The sequence below is a fragment of the Marmota monax genome, unplaced genomic scaffold (genome assembly GCF_021218885.2).
Source record: "Marmota monax isolate L192 unplaced genomic scaffold, Marmota_monax_Labrador192_F-V1.1 WCK01_AAM20220418_F8-fsc00008, whole genome shotgun sequence".
Taxonomy (NCBI): domain Eukaryota; kingdom Metazoa; phylum Chordata; class Mammalia; order Rodentia; family Sciuridae; genus Marmota; species Marmota monax.
Window position 1 is genome coordinate 14,328,495 of NW_026694432.1, and position 23,278 is coordinate 14,351,772.

The window sequence follows — 23,278 nt, forward strand, 5'->3', positions numbered from 1 at the left end:
TAGAATCTCAAAGCTCTATGTTGTGCGAAAGAAGCCATTTTCAAATGTTATGTACTGTCTGATTCTGTTTATACGAAGTATTAGTCTGTTTTGTGTTGCTGTAACAGAATGCCACAGACTGGGTAATTTATAAAGAAGAGAAATTCCAGTTCTGAGGCTGAGAAGTCCAATATCAAGGTGCCAACATCTGGGGAGGGCCTCCTGGTTGTTATCCCAGGGTGGAAGGTGAGAGGGAACTCGAGATGGAACTCCACCCCTTTATGATTGGCACTGATCCCTTCATGAAGGCTACACCTCTTGACCTAAGCACCTCCCACGAGGCCCCACCTCCCAGCCCTGTGGCCTTGAGATTAAGTTTCCACTACTTAGTTCTTTGAGCGACCCAATCAAACAGTAGCAGGTGCCCTCCTGGGAGACGACAGAGAGTGGCTCAGTGACGGTCATTGGGGGGGGGGAGAGTGAGCCCAAGGGGCTGGAGTGGAGTGTGGGTGTCCCCCGGGGGAGTCGCACAGTTCTGCACCCCGGTGGTGGCGGTGGTCACACGTCTCTGTACACACGTTACAGCGCACAGAACTGCCCACGAAAAGAGGTCGATCATTCTGTATTTAAATTTAAAAAACATTGAAGGGAGGATGGAAAGCAGCGCCCCGCATGACACTTACCATTTAGCGCTTGGGAGGCGAGAACAGAGGCTGCGACAATGAGCCCGGGCAGGGTCCCAACCCCCTCGGCTGCTGACTTGGCGGGCTGGACGATTCTGGCTGTCGGGGTCGCCTTGCTCCGAGTGGGGTGTTCACCGCAGCCCCCTGTCGCTCACTGTCACCCTGTCCCCGGGTCCGGAGCCGACGGTGTCTGCCGATGCTCCTGCAGGTCTCAGCGCCTGCGGTGGCCTCTGCTGAGAGCCTCCCACTAAGGAAACAGCCCAATTAGCCGTTTAAAAATGAAGACCTAAAAGTGATCCAAGAAAGGCAGAAGGAAAGCAATAGTGAAAAACTACAAAGGAGAGCAAACGTGTGTGGGGAGAAATCACACACACCTCAGGAAGGCCCGGCTCCAAGTCGTTTCTTCAAGAAAACTAACAAAATTGAAAACTCTCCGGTGACATTGATCAAGGAAAAAAAAATACAGAAGATAAACAGGGCGAGGAATGAAAAAAGGAGTGTGTTCACAGATGCCCCGACTCGGAAGACAAGAGAGGGTTACAGACAGCCTGACGGGACACGGCTCTGGAAAATAGATGAAATGGGAAGATTTCTAGAAAATGCAAACTATAAAGTTGATTCAAATAAGTGGAATTGAAGACAACCAAATAGATAGGATTATTAGATTTAAGACGCACACTAGGAAACATACCAGATCCTTCTAAATCATGTTACTTGTGAGTTCTACAAATATTCAAAATACTGGTGTTTCAAGTTTACACAAACTAGTCTATAAAACAGAAAAGGAGGAGACATGACCCAACCTATTTTATAAGGCTAGCTAAATCTTCAAAAAAAATTTTTTTATTTGCTCTAATTGGTTATAAATGACAGTAGAATGCATTTTGACACGTTATACATAAATGGAGTATAACTCATTTTTCTGGGTGTACATGACGTAGAATCACACCAGTCATATGCACAAAGGCAATAATGTCTGAGTCATTCTGCTATCCTTCCTCTCCCCATATACCCTTCCCTCCCTTCACTCCCCTCTGTCTAATCCAAAGTAACTATTTTTCCCTAGCCACCCCAGTTTGTTGTGAATTAGCATCCGCATGTCAGAGAAGACATTCGGCCTTTAGTTTTTTTGGATTGACATATTCGGCTTAGCATAGTATTCTCCAGCTCCATCCATTTACCAGCAAATGCCATAATTTCATTTTTCTTTAAGTCTGAGTAATATTCCATTTCGTATATGTACCACATTTTCTTTATCCATTCATCTGTTGAAGGACACCTAGGTTGGTTCCATAGTTTAGCTATTGTGAGTTAAGCTGCTATAAACATTGATGTGACTGGGTCCCTGTAGTATGCCAATTTTAAGTCCTTTGGGTACATGCTGAGGAGTGGGATAGCTGGGTCAAATGGTGGTTCCATTCCAAGTTTTCTGAGGAATCTTCTTGCTGCTTTCCATAGTGGTTGCACCAATGTGCAGTCCCATCAGCAGTGGGTGAGTGGGACTCATACATTTATTGTGGCTTGTATTCTTGATAATTGCTATTCTGACTGGAGTGAGATGAAATCTTAGAGTAGTTTTGATTCGCATTTCTCTAACAAGGCTGGTATAATCTTGATGCTAAATCCTGACAAGAACAGTATGAGAAAGGAAAACGGTAGAGACAAATCTCACTCAAGAATATAGACACATAATTCTAAGGCAAATATTGGTAAACACAGTCCTGCAAGACAGAAAAATGATAATACGGCCATGAGCCAATTTACCCAAGGTATATAAGATTGGGTAAACATTAAAACATGGAAAAAATCAATGTGATTCCTTACATTAACAAGACAAGAAAGTAATAGGATCTTTTCAATAGATACAAAAAATTTAATAAAATTCAATATCCACCTATAATGTTTCTAAAAAGTTTTTGCAAACCAGGGATAAAATAAAATGTCCCCATCTGATAAAGACCTCTTAACAAAAACCCTATGCCAAACGTGGCATTTAAAGGTGAGGCGTCAAAAGCACCTCTTGAAGATGAGAAACCAAATGTGTGCTATCGCCGCATCTCTTCAGGGTACCGAGGGTCCCAGCCAATGGCACGCAGCAAATATCACATACAATAAAAAAGAAGAAATAAGGATTGGGAAGAAAATCTCTACTTTCATTATTTTGAGAGGATCGCGTATAAACACAGAAACCTCCAAAGAATATGCAGATACATTATTAGAATTAATAAAAGGTCTCTGAATGTAAAACTGGAGCAAAAAAATTAATTGCATTTTTCTACATCAACAATGAATAGTTAAAATTGTTCTTAACCAAGTACAATGCCTCCAAGTCACACAAAATATTCAGGCATAAATCTCAAACACATGTGCAGGAACTGAAGGGAGAAAATGTAAAACTACTGAAAACCACTAAAAATGGTGAAGTCATAACACACCAACTTCATGGAGGGGGAAGTAATGATGTGAAAACTGTTCTCCCCAATTGATTTATAGATTCAATGCAATTCCCATTGAAATCCAGCAGGTTTCTTTTGTAGGGATCTGAACAAACTGACTTAAATATGTAAGTATTAAGTCATCTGGGGTGGAGCTCAGTGGTAGAGCCCTTGCCTAGCACTCGAGAGACCCTGGGTATAATCCTGGCCCCCAAACTCTCTCTCTAGATGTATTCATATATATGAATATATATTCATTAATTGATATGCATATGTATATATATACATATATATATATATATATATATATATATATATATATATATATATATATATATATATACATATGCGTGTGTGTGCGTGTGTGTGTGTATGTGTGTGGCCAAGAATAGCCAAAATTTGCCAAAGAAGTAAGGTGGAGAGTCAGTCTTCTTGAATATCATTACAGCAGTTAAGACACAGTGGCCCACTGCCTTAGGCAGAGACCCTTGGAAGATAAGAGAAATCTCAAAACAAATTCCACACATGGGTGAAAATTTGATTTACCATCGTTGGTCTTGCAGTTTGGTGAGACTTAAAAAAGTGTGCTGTGTAAATCGATGACTCATATTTATTTAAAAAGTTGGACCCATACCTCACACTATATATAAAAATAAATATTAAGTAGTTAGAGATTTAAATGTCAGAGTTAATATTTCAAAACCTGGTGAAGATGGTGAGGATACAGGCTCTAACATTTACATACACCAATCTTCAGCTGCTTCAGCATATTACTTTATTTTTTTTTAAAGAGAGAGAGAGAATTTTAATATTAATTTTTTAGTTATTGGCGGACACAACATCTTTGTTTGTATGTGGTGCTGAGGATCGAACCCTGGCTGCACGCATGCCAGGTGAGCGTGCTACCACTTGAGCCACATCCCCAGCCCCAGCATATTACTTTATTTAGGCCTGAGAACAACTGTGTGATCTAGGTACTGATATCATTGCCATTTGGTGACTGAGTAAATTGAGGCATAAAGAAGTTAAACAAGTTGTCTAGGATTTGAATCTAGGCAGTTTGGTGGGGGCGACTATGTTCTTAAATACTGTGACGACACGGGAGGTATTTACGACTTCAGGACAGGGAAGGAGTTCTTCAAGTCTAAGAATTGCAATCATTCAGAAAAGTCTGAAAAGTTTGACTGCATTCAAATGTTTGTTCATCAAAAGACATCCCAACAGATGTCAAAGGACAAGCCCACAAACTGGAAGAAGAGATTTGGAACACACATAAGTAGAAAAAGATTCATGTTGAGAATATGTAAAATGAGTAAGCAAGCAAGTAAACAACAAACAAACAACAGGACTCCCTCAAATCAATGAGAAAATGGAGAATACCCCCCACCCCCGAATGGACTAAGAATTTATATAGATACTTAATCAAAAAGCAAACCTGAATATCCAAGCTTAATTTTGCATACAAAATAAATGCAAATATTTGTAATCTGGGAAAATCAAATAAAACAAGACAGCATTATAACACCAACGTCTATCAACAGTGGAATGTACCCTGGAGTACTATATAACAATAAAAAATGAAAAAAATTAGTCTATTTTAAGTGAAGTTGAGAACAACAATGTTGAATGAAAAAGCAAGCCATGAGATGGATTACAGAGAAAATATTTTCAAACCAATATCTGACAAAGGATTAGTATCTAAATTATATAAAAAACTCCCCAAACTCAGTAGTAAACAAACAAACATTAACAACAACAAAACCCAAATGATTCAATTAGAACATGGACAAAAGACATGAACAAATATTTCACTGAAGAGGCTGCTCAGAAGACAGGTAAGCAACAAACTAATATTTGACATCAAAGTAATACAAATTAAAATCATGATTCTGTATCTCTCTACATTTTTTAGAATTGCTAAAATTAAAAGTAGTGAGAACACCAAATGTTGCCATGGATGTGAAAAAACTGGATCACTCATAAATTGCTGGTGAAATGTACAATAGTAGAGTTAGTATAGAAAATGATTTGTCAGTTCTGTTAAAATGACATGTGACCAGAAATTGTACTCTCAGGCATTTATCCCAGGGATATAAAGCTTATGCCTACACAAAATCCTGGGAGGCTTTATTTGAAGGAATCAAATGTTCATAGCAGTTTTGGAAAAGGCCCAGATAACCTTCAACAGGTGATTGGTGAAACAAACTGTGGTATATCCATACAATGGAATAGCACTCAGCTATAAAAAGGAACATGCTATAGACACACACAACATGCATGAATCTTCAGGAGACTTATTATGAGTGAAAAAAAGGCTAGATACTCTATGATTCCATTTCCATCATATTTTGAAGTGACAAAAGTAAATGGAAATGGAGAACAGATTAGTGACTGTTGGAGGGTACTGAAGGGGTGGGGTGGGAGGGAGATATGGATGGTTATATAGGGCAACGTGGAGGGTCCTCAGGATGAATGGGCTTGGCCAGTATCTCGATGGGTGATAAATACACAAACCTACACATGTGATAAGATGATAGAACTAAACACACACACCAGTACAAGTAAACTGGGGCAATCAGAATTGACTGGGAATTATATCATGTCAATATCCTAATCGTGATATTGCACTAAGCTTTTAAACATGTCCCTGCTGGAGGAAGCTGCATGCAAGGTCCACAGAATCTCTCTGTATTTTTTCTTACGACTGCGTGTGAATTTACAATGATATCAATAAAAAATTCAATTAACACCCATGAATCCTTTCCCCCATAATTAAAAAAATAAATTGATTCTAGCTTTGACCTGCTGGCAAATATAGGCCGTGGAAGCATACTGGAACGTGGCGGTTCTAATTTGAAAGATCAAAGACATATGAAACAGTATGGTAATCAGATATAAGGTCAGAAAGATAGAAAGCCTAGTTGTCTATAATCCCAGCAACTTGGGAGTCTGAGGCAGGAGGATCACAAGTTTGAGACCAGCCTGGGTAATTTAGGGAGACCCTGTCTCAAAAACAAAACAAAACAAACTAAACAAAAACAATAACAACAACAAAACGGGCTTGTGGTGTAGCTCAGTGGTAAAGTACCCCCGGGTTCAATCTCTAGTACCCCCCACTCCCCAAAATTCACCAAACAAGAACAAAACAAAACAAAAAGACGTAAAGGTAATAAGCAGAATTCAGTTTAGGAATTAGGGATTCTCTGGGGAGATAGGATGGGATGGAGGAGGAGCATCTGGGGGTTTCAAATTTAATGGTTATATTTAATTTTTGAAACTGGATGGTGAGATACTGTTATTTTTGGTATAGTAGCCATATTTATAAATACTTTTGTATCGACTCTAAAATGTATTTAGCAAAACATTTTAGAAAGACTTTGGTGCCTATTGGTGTGTATGTTGTCAGTATGTTTGTGTCTGGCAATGTAGTTCTACCTCTGGACACTGGCAAGTTCTTTCCTGCCACAGGATCTTTGTGTTTGCTATAACCTCTGTTGAGAACTCTTCCTCTGGTTCTTCATAGACTTGGTCCCACCTCATCCCAGACAAATGAAGTGAAGAGACTTTCAGATAAACACTTAAACATCTAGAAGTGATTCTATATGTATATTCATTTATCTCACTCTTGTGGCTAGAATGTGAACTTCCTGACATCAGAGACTACTTCTGGTTCATTCACCCTAGCATCTAGACCAGGGTTGATAGAACAAATAGGTCTTTGTGCACATTGATTAATTAATTAATTAATTTTAAAAATACATGCCAATTAAAAGCGTCGGCTTCCAAAGATTTTGTTTGGGATACTGATGTGCCCTTCAATGATACTATGGTAAACCAGGGGTTAAATTGCTTTTAAAATCTCTGAAGACATCTGATGGAAGAGGCCAGGTATATAGAATATCAAGGAGCCTGTCTTTGAAGGACACAGGTAACAACACAGAACAAGTTTCAAAGAGCTAAACAAATTCAAGCTAAAGAGAGAATAAGTTTAAATTGGGTCATTTTCCCTAGAGATTATTGCAATTTTACAGGTAATGCTGCTCCCAAAAATGTTAGCTTTACCCTTCGTCACCCTGGATGTGACAGTGTGGGGCCCATCATTAATCAGGATAAGGCATTACAGATCTGGGTGCTATTACTCCAAGTTTGTTTGTCAAATGGATTTCTTTGCAGGAAGCGCTGACCTGTGACCATGTGATGTTTGGATTGCGCTCCAGAGCAGGGGCCGACTGGGCAAAGCCTTTGCGGTTCATAAGCTATTTTATTTCTGCAATTGAATTTTGAATTTTGAAGTCCAATAAGTTTGATTTCTTTACCAGCATATATATATTTTTTCTTACCTGCAGAATAGTTTGAATTTAAATTTCAGGGAAGTAAGTTTGTGTGTAATTTGCGTTTTTAAAATTAATTTGGATTGAAAACATCTCATTATTCTGAAATGTTTGGTGATAGCAATTAATAGCAATTGTGAAGCTAGAGCTGCTTGCTCATAAATGGGGCCATTATTGGATTTCCTCGTGTCTTGATTGACAGATAGTAGAGATACACCTGTAGCATATTATTATTATTATTTCTCCTCCTCCTCCTCCTCCTCTTCCTCCTCCTTCTTGTAGTGATTTTGGGTACAATCATCATGGAATATAAAACTGGGAGATACAGAAGTAGAGAATTTAGCTCACGTGTTTCAGTGTAATCGATTTGAATACCTCCAGCCAGAATGTGTGCTTATGGGGAATTAAAGGATCAGCAATTTACAAATGTTGCCATTATAATCGGATCCGAAAGAGAAATGAGTAGGACCTGCTGAGTGATACTGTGATGGGGAATGTATCTTTGACAGAAACCCCAAAGCCTAGCATTTTCTGTAACATTAAAAGGAGTGGGTGTGCTCGGCTGGGTGGAAAGCCACCCGTTCCAGGATCAAAATTATAAAAAGAATCATGACTACTGCTACTTCCTGAGCATTAGTCGGGTGCCAAGCACTTTGCTAAGAATTTGTCTGTATCCCTTCATTTAAGAAGCCCAATGTGGCAGGTAGCACTGGGCTGTTGGCTGTCCACCTGGCATCACCGGCACCTGTTGCTAGGTATCCTTTGCACTGGGGAAGAGGAGCTGGGGAACTACATTTCCCAGAATGCCCTTCTCCATGTGGTTCCTGTCAAGAGAGGTGCTCTAGGGAGAGTTGGAGAGTGGAGAAGGCAGGGAGGCCATTATTCTTGGAAAGCAGTCTTAGGAAAGTAAGTAGGTAGATGTGATGTTGAAGGACCTTCCACCTGAGTGTCAGGAGAATCACCTGCCTCATTGCCGCAGCCTGGGAAGGTCAGTGGAGATTCCCAGGGTAAGGCTTTGGGAAATCCCTGCTGTTACAACGTAACTGAGGTGCTTGGTGGTAGCTTCCCCAATTGTGGCTTTCCCAGCCCTCCTGGGTGCTAGGTGGAGTCTCCTAGCACCTCTGTGTGGGCTCTTTTTCCTTTCACTATGTATAGCAGCATTATTCTTCTTTCTGTTTTTTTTTTTTTTTTTGCAGAAGAGCAAGCTGGGGTTTAGAGGGTGTGTTGCCCAAGCACACACAGAAGACAGCCAGGTGGGATTTATTCCCAGGTTGGCCTGTTGCACTTCTTAATTGCAAGGCTCCGACCGCTCGGAGCCTCGTGCTTGCTCCACCGCAGCGCACCCTGAGCGTGCCTCTTAGAGGCAGGGTCTGCCATTTGCTGGTCACTTAAACTGCCGGGTCACCAGCCAACTCTGGTTGCTCTTTCCTTGCTAGAGACCCAGACAACCTCTGCGTTTAACTTGTAGATGAAAATCAAGAAATATATTTTCATGGGAGGTTTTTGTGTTCATGATTTTAGGGATAGCTACAATTATTCCTCAGAGGTGCACATTTGAAGGTTACAGGCGGAGATGTTAGTGTTGCTTTCATCAGAGGAGAGAGAGTGGGAGGTAACCTGAGAAAGCTGGTAATTCATAAATCTTTCCATGGCCACAATCAGCATGGATTGGTCTTGTAATTTGAAAAATACCCTGTAAACAGCCTGAATATAAAATCAAAAGATATGTCTGCCTAGATACAATGTCATGTGGCATGATGTATGGAGGGGTGACAGCAAGATGACAACAGACATCTATAATGTCACATGGTGTTTTAAGTGATGGCACAGGACTTGTGTATGTAGAAGTGGGAGAGAAGTGGCTTTCACATCTTTGTTTGGCTGGAGAATCTACTTAAATGACACACAGGACACCAGTATATAATAGTGATATGAGGAAAGCTAATCTGGATGAAATTACAAACATCCCCAGGGCCTCAGGGCCCCACAGCTGAGATTCTGGTTCCAATACCATCCATTTCCAGCATCCCTTGGGAGACCACCACAGAACCTTAGGCCCCTAAAAACCACCGTTTGACATCTTTTGCCATGTGGGATGGAATGTAGTAGCAAACCCTGGAAGAAGCCTGTCATTTTAGGCAGAGATTGAAAATTGGTTAGGGCGCACTCCTACTAATGAAATGTGCAGGCTGATGTAGAAATTAAATAGCCATTTAATAATCGACAGCAAGGAATGGGCTCTCACACTGATGGGTTACTTGTGTTCTCTCATTCCTGCCTTTGTGTCTGTCGGGTGGGCTGTGGGGATGAGTCCGAGGTGTCTGTCCTCACTAATGAGGAAGAGTCAGGCTTCTCTATGGGGGAGAACAGGCTTGAACACTAGCCGGATCAGTGGTTGTCTTCGGAACCTCATGGAACACAGAAGAGAAGGTGTGGGTGAGGCCTGTTTCTCTAACAGAGCCAGCCCCTCGGGATGGGACAAGGGGTGTGTGTTTCAGCTTGACATGTCCTAACACCCTGAGTCATCTCAGATTGGCAGGCTGACACCATTAGACAGGGTTGGAACAGAGTGTGGCTTGAGGGCTGTCCGAGCCAGAGGGAAGTGACCTAGATTCATGCCTCCACAGAGAATTGTGAGGTCCCCTCGTCCCACTGGTAGCTCCCCAGGACATCACAGCAAGAGCACCTGTGGCTAGTCCTGGGCTCCACTATCAAAATGAGTGAAGGAAGCCATTGGTTCCCTATGCGTCCCCAGCAATGCCCTGTACAGGGCTTACTTAATACAGGGGACGGTGCTCTCTGCATGCGGCCCAAGTGGCTTTGTTATCATATCTCAGTCATTTTCTGCTGCTATGAAAAATAACAGACTATAAATTTATTTTGTCACAGTTCCGAAGGCTGGAAAACTCAAGGTGGAGACGTGGCAGGTCTGGCTGTCTGGTGGGCTGTGGTCTGATTCAAGATGGTGCCTGAGCGTCGTGCCCCCTGGAGAGAAGGAGCACTGTGCCCTCATCTGGCAGGCAGAAGGCAAGAGGAACAAACTTAAGCCCTGTCATGGGGCACCTGATCTCATTCACCAGAGTCAACACTCACAATTTAGTCCCCTCTTGAAGCCCTGCCTCTTAATACTGTCACATTGGACAATAAGTTTTGGCTTCTGAAATTTGAAGGGGACCTGTTAAAATCAGAGCACCTTCTCTCCACCTGAACGTGAAGCTGGTGGCTCCATCTAAAGCTGGGCTTGGAGACTGGAGGCCTGGTGTCAGTTCTCAGGATCTCTGGACATTGTGCTGGTGACTCAATGGAGCAGAAATCTCTTGAGGTTTAAAACCTTTGTCAAGGGACTCATATGCTATCCCAGAGCTCAGCTATGCCCTGGGAAATGCAGCGAGGAAGAGGGGGTGGGCTCTCTGAGCTCCTCATCTGACTTGTGAAGATGGGCCTGAATCTGAGAAGCATGGTGCAGGGGGTAGCTCAGTCTTGGACCAGCCCTCGTGTAGGTATCTACTGTCAGGTCTGTGCTCAGCATCTGCTCAGAGGGAGCATCTCCAACAGGCCCCAACACTCACTCTCTTCTTTCTCCTCCTCCTTCTTTCTCTTCTTCATTGATTCTTCAGAGAGACAGAACCAATTAAGTATATAAAACAAGGAATTGGCTCAGATTATGAAGACCGAGAAATCCCAAGACCCGTCGTCAATAAGCTGCAGAGCTGATGGTGTCATTGCAGTCTGAGTCTGAAGTCAGGAGAAGATACTGGTGTCCCAGCTGGAAGACAGGCAGAGAGAATGGATTCTCCTTTGCTTTTGTTCTAACCTGATTCTTTAATGGATTGGATGAGGTTATCTGCTTTACTCAGTCTACTGATTCAAATGCTAATCTCACCCAGAAACACTTCACAGACACACCCAGAATAACATTTAACCAAATATCTGGGCACCCTGCAGCCCAGTCAATTTGACATACAAAATTAACCATCCGCAATCATCCTCATCCTCATCCTCATCCTTGCCAAAGATCTCTTAAGTACCAGATCAAGGGTTGGCCTTGGTGAGAATTTGTTTTAATTGCAGTTGCCACAGGAAGACTTCAAGCAAGAGGATGATGTAAGCAGGTTCACAGTGAAGAAAGACCCCTCTGGCAGCTGTAGAGGTGGGGAGGCCTGTGAAGAGGTGATTGCAGCAGGATAGATAAGAGATAATGGGCTTAGGCTAGGGGCTCTGGAGGTAAATTGGATAAATCATGTGGAGGAGATTTGAGGAGCAGATTTGCAAGGGTGGTCAGTAGTAAAATCAAGTGTTACCTGCTGAATGTTATCTTGGATTTCCATACAAGATGCCCTAGTGAAGACTGGAACTGGCAGTTGGATATATGAATCTGAAGCTCAGAGAAGAGATTTGCCTGGGGACAGACATATTGGAGACACCAGCATACAAATAGTACTCAGGACCATGGGATGATATGAGATGTTGTAGTCAGCTCTCAGTAGGTTGTGCTGCAGTAACAAACAATCCCCCAATACTCACAAATCCCAGTGGTATATAAGCAATATGTGTTTACGTTCCTCTCACTTTACTTATTATATGGAGGGCGAAGCCGAGTCCCTGCTCTGTATGTCTTTTTTATTTTGACAGCCAAATAGAGGGACCTGCCTCTCTGACTAGGCCATGTGGTTGTAAGGCACAGGAAAAAGCAAAGACAGAACATGTGCTATTCCTGGAAGGTCTTGTTCAGATGTGGCCCATGTCACTTGTGTGCACACTCCATTCACTGAAGCCTAAGGTCCTCGGACCGAGCCTGATGTCAATGGAGTGGGGGACTACAACTCCTCCAGCAGGGTATGGTGGGGGGACTCAGGTCACATGGAACAGTCCAGGAGGGCAGCAAAGAGCTGGCCTCATGGGAACAAAGGACTGAACACCATGCACATGCTCCTTCCTCACAGGCTTGTCTGCATCCCCCAACGCCAACAGTCACTGGGTGTGCCCTCCCCCTATGGGCCCACCATGCTCTCAGGTAAGTGGCCCTCCTGGTGACAGGCGTCCCTGATACGTGGTGTAGGAATGTTCTCCAGGCCTTTGGAAGCTGAGCCTGTGTTTCTCCCACACAGCGCGTCTCCCTGCGTGAATGGCATGTGCTGGCCTGGCTGTCCCCTCCCTGCAGGCTCCAGATCCCTTGGAAGGGGGGTCTCAGGCTGCTTCTGGCCATCCTCTCCTGGGCCTTGAGGTCCTCTCCTGCCCGGGTCTGGAGCATCCTCACTCCATCTCCAGGCCTCGCCTCCCACCAGAGCTTCTAGTTTAGGGGAAAGGACGGGAGGGAAGAGCAGCCACCCTTGATGGAGGACCTAAGGGAGATCATCTGTCCCCAATTCCCAAAGAGTAAGCAGGCAGAGATGGTCTGTCACCAGAACAACAGAGAGGTGACAATGACGTGCGTCGATGTGACTGAGGGCCTGTGCCTGTTGGCAAGGGGGTGGGGGGTTTTCCAAGGGAGGGAAGCACGGTGTCGGGGAGAAGCAGCTGCAGAGGGGAGGGAGTCAAGGTGGGCAGACACCGCTGCACAGGGGAAGCCTGGACGTGGCGGTGCTGACGAGGGGCAGAGAGGAGATGAAAGCACAGAGAAAGGGGGTGTCCCGAGAGCAGGAGCAGGCGGCCAGCCAGAGAAGATGGGAACGGGGGAGTCTCCTCCTGAGGGCTTTTACTTAGGAAGCTGGGACAGGTCCTAGGAAGGACAGTCCCCAATGGGTATCAGTCGGGGGTATTGAGAGCTCAGTCCATCCCTGTGGCTCTAAGCCAATGTCAGAGGGAGGTGCCGTCAGCACACACTGGCTAAGAAGGGCTGGTGGTAGATGTCCACTGGCAATTCAGTTAGACAGTCAGCAAACACAGACCGGTCACCCTTAGGGGCCAGGCATGGTGCTGGGTGTCGGGACTGGAAGAGATGGATGAGGCAGTCCTGCTCCTGACGGGGTGGGCGACACTTTGCCATGAGTGAACACTGCCATTTAAGGTCTGCTGAGCCCAGGGCGTCTGCATGGACCACTTGCCCCATTTTACAGAGGAAGAATCTGGGCCTCAGAAAGAGTAAGTGACCAGAGTCAGACGGAGCTGGAGTCTGCACACTTGGCCGTCGGGTTTCCGAAGGGGTTGCTGTAGCCGGCCATACTTCCTCGTGTCTCCGCACCGCAGCAGAGGACTGGGGGCTGACGGTGCATGGGTGCTGCTGTCTGATGAGGTGTCAGAAAGGAACGAGAAGGACTGGAAGAGAGAGCAGCTGGGCAAGGGCAGCTGAAGTCCTGGGATCCACCATTTCTGGTTCTTTCTACTGGAGGATGGTATTGAAACCAGGGTGTGGGTGCTCAGGGTGCCAGTCACTATGGGGATTTCTGTGCTTGTAGGCGCTCACGGCAGGCAAGGCCGGGAGACAGATGTTATGTTTTTGTGTGTAATACACATGCGTGCACACCTGTACACATACGTGCGGGCACACACTCTTCTCCAGTGAAATCTGAGCCTGCCTCTCTTCCTCACAAACAATGGCTCACCCCGTACCACCCATGCCCTGGGCTTCCCGCAGCCGTCCCTTTTCCATGGCCAACATTTTGGAAGCCCTGACAGGTGCCCACTCAGTGACCACAGGTGCTGGAGCTGTAACTGCTGTCTATCCTGCTGGAACAGAGACTGTCAGGGATGTGGTCTCAACCGCCGGAAATGGCTGTGATCGAGGACAGCAGCAGGGGACCTTGTCTGCCTTGGGATCTGCAGGAAGACAAAGCGAGGTCTCTCAAGTACCCAGAAGCCTGACGCTGTACTTGGACTTAGGGGAGGAGGTCTGAGCAGGGCTGGCCGTGGCTGGGGCTGCTCAGGAAGCCCACCAGCACCCCAGCCGTCTGGGCAGCCGATGGTGGGGTGATTGGAGAAAGCATTCGAGCGCTCTGGGGCTCAGGGCTCTGTGCAGCAGGCTCCCCTCCACCTCCTCGTCCTCCCCCAGCTCCTGTTGCAGCTCGATGGTGGGGGGGGTGGGGCAGTGGTGGGGGGCACGGGGCCAGCACCATCACCTCCCAGGAGCTCTGCAGCCCTGATAGCAGGAGAGAGACCGTGCGTCTGGCAGAGGGAAGCCACCAGAAGGCAGAGGAGGAGATGCCTGAGGTTAGGAGCCAGGGACTGGGAGGCCCACAGTATTGCCAAGTTCTTCTTGAGGACCACACCTGCCTCACCCCTGTGTCCTCGCTTCAGCATCGGCCCCGAGGGAGCACGGCAGGTACTCGAGGAGGGACTGAGTGTCCCCAAGCACCCAAGGAGGCAGGAAGCAGGGAAACTCAGGACGGGCCACCTTTCCACAGCTCCGGCTCTGAGCCCAGTCTAACGGTGACATTAAGAAAAGCCCTGGACCCCCATTCAGCATCTGGGCACTGGACAGGGTTGGTCCAGATGCCTGTGTTTGTCCGTCTCAGGAATAGCTGGTAACGAGGTCCCAGTTTGGGGAGAGGACAGCCAGTCGGGGTTATCGCTGGGTGCCCCTGGGGATAGGCTTGATCCCACTGGGTCCCTCCGGGTGGGGCAGGGTAGACACTGGAGTCTGGGGCTGCCGGCTGTCCTAACGTGCACCCCGGGGGGTGCAGGATCCTGGGGTCCTGTGCATTAGCAGTTTCACTTCCCGCAGCCTCTTAAAGCACTTTCAGGGTCTCCTCCCTATAGAACCATCTGTGTCTGGCCTTCGTCTTGGAGAGGGTAAATATGATGGCACGGCTTTCTTTCTAATTGCCGTGGAGCTCCACACCTCATTGAGTCCTTTTCGGAGGTCACCTTTGCATCTCTGAAACCTCGTCCTCCAGTGGCCTCCCCGCCAGCCGGCTGTCCCTGCAGGTGGAGTTTGATGTCTGCCCTCCACATTGTTGTCCCCACCTTCCTGTGTTGACAACATAAACCCAGACACCAGAAAGCTGTTGTGCGTTGATCCTGCCGGGGCCTCCTGCCTCCACGGACGGTGTCGGGCTCACCAGCCCCGGGCGCCCTATTGGGACCCGCAGAGCCGGAGCTCGGGCACTTGGCCCAGGCTCTGCCCTGACGAGGTTTCGTTTTTTTCTTTTTTCTTTTTTTTTGGTAAAACCTACAGTTTCCTATTTGTCCTCTCTTGGCCTGGCATCGAAGAGCCAGGATAATCCAAGGCTGGATGAGTTTTCTGGTTCTGCCTCCTGTTAATCCCTGCTCTCCGCCATCCTCCATTTCGATCTGTGTGCCTGATCGCACTGAAGGTCTTGTCGTTTATTTGTTGATTTTTAAAAGTCTGATCTCTCTGTTGATTGGTTGAGGTACACCCTGGCTCTTTGGCTCACCTGTTCCCACTTCCCAAGTGTGGAAATCTTCCTCCTCCTGCGACTGTCACCTCTCCCAGGGAGTCTGCCCTGTGCTACTCCTTCTGGGCGACCTGGCTCACAGCTGTCCTCTCTTTGTGGGACTGATGGCTGACCTCGGGGACTAGGTGTGGGCTCACCTGTCTCCAGGTCCTGAGTACCTTCTCCTTGTGGACAGGGACTGTGTTTATCTGTCTCTCGTATGATAAGCCAATGCACACTGTGGGGGAATGACCCAAAACGATTGCATTGAATCAAACAAAATCATCTCCCATGGATTTTTTTTTCCCCCCTCTCAGTTTGCTCTGTTTGTTCTTGCCCACAACTCACCTGCTAATTCATAGTGTGGTCCAGACACCAGCCACTGCAGCAACAGGGAGTGTGTTAGAAATGCAAAATCCCAGGCCCCACCCCAGGCTACTGAATCAGAAACTGCATTTTAACAGGAAGTCTGATTGATTCCTATGGGCATTGCTCTAGCCTATTTGCTGAGGGCTGGGATAGTGGGGGAAACAGGATGGCCGTGTACAGCTGTGCAGGTTCTACACTGCACAAATGTACCTGGCGGAGGGGCTGAGCGGGGGCCAAAAGCCAACCTGAAGGCCAAGAGGTTTATGTGAGCTGTTAGTCCAGAGAGGATGCCTTCTAAAGACCTGAAAAAATATGCACACTTTGTGTTCACGACCTTCTGGCCTTCTTTCATTTCTTCAGGTACGTCGTGTTTCTTTGCTCCCTGGGCCCTCGAGCAGGTTCTCTCTCTGCCCTCTGTCTTCCCTCCATCTTCCTCTCGCTGCCTCCCTCGGCCCCCGTCCATCACCACCTCCCGTTTAATCCTGCCAGTTTCAGCTTAAATGTCACTTCCCCCGGAAACTTCCCCTCCTTCTCCGGATGACATCAGCTCCCTGGGTGTTTGACTCCACAGCTCCTTGTACCCCTTCGTGGCATTTAGCTCCGTTTATCATTAAATAACTAATTGCATAATTAGCTCTTCTGGGCCCGGCTCGGCCCTCTCTTTGATGTAGGTGCCTGGAGATCTGCAGCCCCGGCTCCTGGCTCACTCGTTTGCTCACAGGTGCTCAAAAAAAAAAAAAAAAAAAAAAAAAAAAACAACCAAAAAAAACATTTGTGGGCTGAATGAAAGAGACTGCAAAGACACCAGCCAAGGATCACAGGGCCAGCCCGGCCTCTACTCCCCTGTCAGAGGAGTTTCCCACTCCCTGGGCATGGGCCCAGGCCACAAGGGTACGGTGACCTGCACTGTGGTCCTTTTCATCTTTCTTTTGACACAGGCCTCACTATGTTGCCCAGGTTGGCTTTGAACCTCTGATCCTCCTGCCTCAGCCTCTCGAGTTGCTGGGATTACAGGCGCGTGCCACTGCTCCCGGCACCTGCAGTCTTCCTGATGTCCCTGGAAGCTGCATGTCCGCAACGTGAACAAAGAGATTGGCCAAAATCTGCTCCTGAAATAGACCTAAAGCGCTTCCCCTCCGCTTCCTCCGGCGAGGTCTGTGCTTCTGTGCTTTGTTTCACCAGCTACGCGGCCAATATTGACCTTCCCGTTTCCTCGCCTTGCGATGGGTGTGTAGGGAGGGATCGCAGTGCAGAGAAGAGCCCCCAGTTGGACATTTGACTTGACTCCAGCCACAAGGTCACTTTGGAGACGTTCTTTCTTTTTATTTTCCATCTATAAAAAGGCAAGTTGGGCTAGATCAAGGACAGCGACCGGGCAGCACGCACCCTCTCCTTCCTGCTCTGGGATCCATGACAGACATTATTAATTGATCGTTTCTTTCCTGCTGAAGCCAGGCAGAGCCTCGGAATTCCTCCTAAGGCAGGGCTGCGGGCAGCCAGTACCCGTTGATGGGAGTTGGCACTTGGGTTCAACTCCACCTGCCATCTGAGGACCAGGTGTTCCCTGAGGCCTGCTGCTCAGGCGTGTCAAGATTCTGTCTCTTTTGCGGTTCTCGCAGCCTTTCTGAGGGAAGCCTGGTCCGTGTTCCCTGCTCTCAGAAGCCTTCGGCCTTGCAGCCTCCATCTCGACCACGGGAAATACTCTCTGCTAAGCATTTTTGACATTTTGTTCCTCTCCCTTGGGTGGAGAGAGCCACCTCCCCTCCACACATATGCAGGCCAGTCCCCGAGGTCCCCAAACGGATCAGGATTTCAATTCAATTCATTGGAGCCAGCCTTGAGCCCTAAGCCTCACTTTAATATTTAAAGAAAACAACTGGAACCCAATTCTTCCTTCACAGCCTTCCCCCTGGGTTTCTGCAAATCTCTGGCCCGGGCTGGTTCTCAGACTTACCTTTCAATTCCGACTTTGGCCTCCCTTGGACTCCTCAGCCACCCCCTTGGCTTTGCTCCCGTGTCCCTCTGCATATGGTCTCTTCCCTCCGTCTTCCCCAGCTCCATCACTGAGCGGCTTTCAGAGACTGTTCTCGAAGGTTTGGCACAATGGGTGAGGGCGGGGCAGGGTATGTGCGTGTGAGTGACAGCACAGGAAGGGAAGCACTCTCACCCTGCCCCGCCCCCCCTGCTCCTCCAGGTTCCTCAGCCTGCACTGCCCAGAGCTACCCGCTGCCCTTCCCTCCTGTGCCCTCAGCCCCCTCACGGGCCCACCGTCCCCTACTTGCCTTCTACACACCACCGCTTCCCCAAGATCTGTCCAGAGTTTGCAGAGATGTTTTCCCCACCTCGTGTGCGGTCCTGTCTCTCTCTCTTCTCGGACACCCAGGAAGAGTCATGTTTCATTCCAAAAAGGGACCCCAGCTTGCTCTCCTAACTAAGAACACATCTTCTCCGGTGGGAGTTTTCCACGGCTTCAGGAGGCGGAAGCAGCTGCAGGCTGATCCCCTGTTGACTGGCGACCAGTGTGGCTTCCTGGTAGCACAGAGGACTGAGAGGTGTCCTTGCCCTCCAGGTGCTCGGGTGGCTGATGGTGGAGACAGAGGTGAGCAGAGCTGGAGGGGACAGCAAGTGAGACAAGTGGGAGGACACGGGGTGGGGGGCAGGGGCAGGAGGTGCAGGCCAGGGTGAGGGGGACAGGGTGAGGGGGACAGGCTTCGAGGGGCTGGCAAAGGGTGGAGGGGGTCCAAGTCCACTTCCTCTCCAGGTGGAGAGCAAGTAAGGAAGGACTCGAAGCTGTAACGGCGGGCAGGGAGCAGGGCTTGGGGACAGTCCATGGAACTCCTGCAGGGTTGGAATCTGTGGAGTGACAAGGTTGCTTCTGGAACACTCCTGGGCGGTCACTGGTGTAGGAGCCAGACCGGGACGGGGGGGCGGGGGGGCGGGGGGCGGTTGACGGGAAGCCCAGAGAATTATATTTGGCTGGTGAAGGATTAAGGATCTGATCAATGGCAGGGGTGGTGCCCACAGAAGCAAGACTGGATCCGAGGGCTGTTTGGGGGGCGGTGCAGGTTGATAGGGCCCATGGAGCTTGGTGGGGCGGTGAGGGCCTGAGTGATTGACAGGATTAATGCATTCATCAAACATTTATTGAGAAGCATCTGTCTAGGTTTGCTCAGGAGTCCTGGATCCTTCCACCAGGGGCAGAATTCTCCCACAGTCTCTGATTTTATTCCACTAACACCTTGAAGACTTCTTACACCTGCCCCATGGTGGGCGACCTGGGGAGCAGGTGAGCGCCCCTGGTCTCTGGTTCCCAGCTGCCTATGACTCAACAGCCCTATCACCTTCTCATTCAGTGGCACTGGGACCTCCAGTGTGCTGGGTGCTGAATTCAGTGAAAGAAAAAGCAGTTTTCTCTTTCATGGTAGCTGAGGGAGAGGTCTTCAGATCCCGGGTGGGGCCTCCATGAGAGGTGGCTCATGGCAGGCATCCCATGAAAAGTCCCAACCCAATAAAACCAGTTAGAAGACAGTTCCTAGGAGAGCTGAGAATCTCCATTCCCTTGCTGGGCTGCTTCTCTCCGGATTGCTGTAGGAGGGGCTCATGAAAAGGGACTGACACCTGCCTTGGGATTTCAGACTCAGGGGTCTGGGACACAGAGTTGGCTCTGGGTCTGCACATCTCAACACACGCAGGCTTTGCACTGAGGACTTGGCTTCTCCCTCCTGGGAAGGATCCCTAGCTTCTTCCAGACCCCCACCATCCCCACAGCCAGCCAAGAGGGTGGCATCTGGAGTTAGGGGAGACTCTGTGCTCTAGGCTCCCCAGTTGGGACAAGATTCTTAACCACTCTGAACATTTTAATTAAGATTCTTTTGTTTGCAAGTACCAGGGACGAACCCAGCTTAAACAAAAAGAGAAACTCCCCACCCCCATCCACCCCAGGGATACAGATGCATCTCAGGAGGGCAATCAGCCCTCGCAAAGGGATCCAAAGGATCCGGAAGCCACCCAGAGCCAAATGGTCGCCCTGTCTGCTGTCTCTGGAAGCGGAGGCCTTTCATCTTTGCGTTCCTCTGATTGTGTCACCCCCTCCCTCCCAGGGTCCTCTGCTTCTTCGGCATAAGGCCCTCAGGTGGCTGTCCCAGTTTCCAACTTCCCTGGCCGTGGGCACCACTCCTTGCGCTCAGCCCTGGGAGGCTGACCGGGTCAGCTCTAGCCATGTGACCACCGCCCTCCAGTGGAGCTACCTGCCATGTCCTCCCTGGAGGGCATCCAGTGGAAAGGTCTATTATCCTGAGCCCCAGGTCTCCCTCTTACCTCCCGACTGTCCCCACAAAAGTGAAAGGCGTTGACAGATGTGGAAGTTCCTTGTGAACTCCATCGCACTTAGTACAAAATGCTCCCTCCCCTCCTGTTTCCCCGGGGACTGGAGACACTTGCTGTCCCTGACTCCGGTGCTGAGGGAGGTGCCCGGCAGCTGGAGGGTCCAGAGGGCTGGGCCTTTAACTCCCAGCGTGGAGTCTAATGGGCGGCTTTTGACCAGGAGCCGGAGGAGCTCCATCTCGGGGTGGCTGCGCTGCTTGTGGGCATCCTTGGATCAGTGTGGCCCTGTCCTGGCTCTGAAGCTCTAGAAGTGGGCGTCAGGGAGGAAGAACAGGATGCTGGAGCTCCCTGGTGACGTGGGCTCAGAAGCTGTAAAAATGCCTGGATTTGAGGAATGGAGAAAAGGAGACGAAGCTCAGGGCAGGAGAGGTGACTTCTGAATGGTCTGGGTGCCCCGAAGCAGACCTTGCTGGAAGCTTCATCAAAGAGATTAAGTTCCTCTCCCTAAATCACACAGCCCCGGGGGAGAGGAGATTCAAATCCATCCCATTCAACACCCAGGCCACCTGCCTCCCCGGCTCCTCACTCTCACCCTGACTCTGGATCCTTTTCCAGGGGGAGGTGCATGTGATACTCAGGTCCCTGTCCACCATGTTTGCTTTCACTACCCTGGGGAGAGGGGCCGGCTTCCTGTCTGACTGGTGAGTTCAGGAAAGACTGTGGGGCTGACCGGGACTGCACCTCCTCTCCTGGGGTTGCAGTGACTGGGGAGACCCTGAGGGCCTGCCACCCTGAGTGTCTCAACTGGGTCCCCTCCCATGCAGAAGTCAGCCCTATTTGGTGTAGCCAGCTCCTAACACCCGGGATTCACTCTCTAGCCATCGTCTCCCAAGCTTAGCTACAGCCGCCAACTCAGCCTCTGTCAGTAGCAGATCTCCAGCTACATGTTGTATTTTTCAAAAAAATTTATTTGTTTAATTTTGGTTCTGAGGATTGAACTCAGGGGCACTCAACTACTGAGCCACATCCCCAGCCCTTTTTTGCACTCTATTTAGAGACAGGGTCTCACTGAGTTGCTTAGTGCCTTGCTAAGTTGCTGAGGCTGGCTTTGAACTCGTGATCTTCCTGCCTCAGCCTCCCATATTTGTTTTACTTAAAAAAAAAAACAAAACAAAAACTCTTCGGGGCTGAGCCAAGTGGAGGGTTGCTACTTACTGGAAACCCTGGAGACCCCAGCTGTAGTGCGATGGTTACTACAGCATAAACAGTAATAATAACCATAGCAATGGAAACAGTTCCCATTTACGGAGGTTTCATTTGGGGCTGGTATCCTTACAAAGTCAGTCTTGAGACTGTTGTCCCCTTGCAAACATCTCCGGAGGGAGGTGCTGTTTTATCTGCACCTTACAACAGAGGAAACAGGCGCCTGGAGTCCCTTCCATATTAAGCAACCTGCCCAAGTCACACAGCTGCTCTGTGACAGGACCAGTCTGGCCAGGACAAAGCCACGCTCTGAAGCCCTTGCTTTTACGTGGGAAAGGTCCCCGGAGGTGGAGTCCTGAGGGAAGGCTTCCTGCAGGAGCAGGGAACAGAGCCCCCAGCGAGGAGCTGCGAGTCTAGCCGTTCTGTTCCGCTCCGTGCGAGCTCTGTAACTCTTGGGTGCCTCTCCCTTGAATTTAGATATCATATCATTTGTTTAACTTGCTGAATAAAGTAATTAGTACCTGGGAGCCTGCCTGCCTGGCAGGATATATTGGTGCAGCTAACAAAGTTTATGCCTCCCGGCCGCGCAGTGGAATCTGATTTAATTTGTCCCAAGGTTAGGGAAGAGGATGGGAGACGCTGGCATCTCTTCCATCTCTGTCCTGGGATAATTCACTGAGAAGGAGGGGAGGCGTCACGGGGCTGTTCTGGCACTAACGGGGCTCTAGAAGCTTCCCCCTGGAGTCTGACTTGCCTTGTGGGTGCCGCTGAGCGGCGACCAACCTCGCTTGCTGGGAGGTGCTGCCTTTCAGAATCACGAGGACCCAGCTGGGGAAGGGACCCTCGCAAGCCTGTCCTCCTGCAATGGCTGCTGCCATGGCTTTCGTGCCATCCCGAGCTCCTTGGGGTGGGGACTTTATTTTGTTCTCCATTTCTGTGTCTCTGACCCAGGCGTGTGTGGAACTTTGCCTCCCACCTCGTTTGGGTGGTGGTAATTTTCAGCTCGAGACGGGGAGCACAGTCTACCCTCTCCTCCAGCCACAGCCTCGGCTTCGGCCAGCCGACACCCTCCCCGCCCCCTGTGCCGTGCCAGGCCCACCTTGGCCCACGCTGTTCTGCAGGACGATGCCGTCTCTCTCTGGGCTACTCTGAATTCTCCCACCCTAGTTCTAACCTTCCTTCCTCTGTCCCTTTCTTCCCTGGGCATGGTATTGGACACAGTGTTTTCCAGAGGTCAAGGGCACGGGCTCTGGAGCCAGATGGCCTGGGTTCAGACTCCACTTGTATTGCTTATCTGCTGTGTGATCTTGGGCAAGTTACTACTTAACCTCTCTTTGGTCTGGTTGGCTCATTGCTCCAAGGGTCTTGGGAGGACAAATGTGTTCATCCACAGGTGGCATGTGTGATCTGAGGGTTGAGCCACCCTGCTGCTGATCTGTCCCTCCTTCCCCAGGCTTTTGGGGCCTTTTCTGCTTTGGGGCGCTGCCGGGGATGCGCACTCCGTCCTGCACCCACTGGTTACTGGCTACACATTCGGCTTTCCCTGGGGCTGAGTGAAGCGGGAGCTGGGAGGTCAGGGGGTCAGGAGGTCAGGAGGCCCGTGTCTTCCATCATCTGCTCTA

At 48.7% G+C, this 23,278-nt stretch overlaps 1 protein-coding gene and 1 long non-coding RNA gene across 7 annotated transcripts in view; one reads left to right on the top strand and one right to left on the bottom strand.

The window, feature by feature from the left end:
- Positions 1 to 12,938, top strand: part of LOC124110168 (uncharacterized) — a 76,340-nt gene extending 63,402 nt beyond the window's left edge. For 5 of the 6 annotated variants that reach the window (XR_009224318.1, XR_009224319.1, XR_009224321.1 and 2 more), the window contains one exon: positions 10,318 to 12,026. The gene's annotated coding sequence lies outside the window, so the exon portion shown is untranslated. Of the gene's footprint in view, positions 1 to 10,317; positions 12,443 to 12,536 lie in introns of those variants that run through there. The other variant, XR_009224317.1, reaches the window with a different exon arrangement.
- LOC124110169 (uncharacterized) lies at positions 9,624 to 19,016 on the bottom strand. Its single transcript, XR_006857199.2, has 2 exons — positions 18,085 to 19,016; positions 9,624 to 11,194 (listed from the first exon to the last, which is right to left on the bottom strand). It is a non-coding gene; the product is annotated as an uncharacterized LOC124110169 (long non-coding RNA).
- Between the last annotated feature and the right edge of the window lie 4,262 nt (positions 19,017 to 23,278).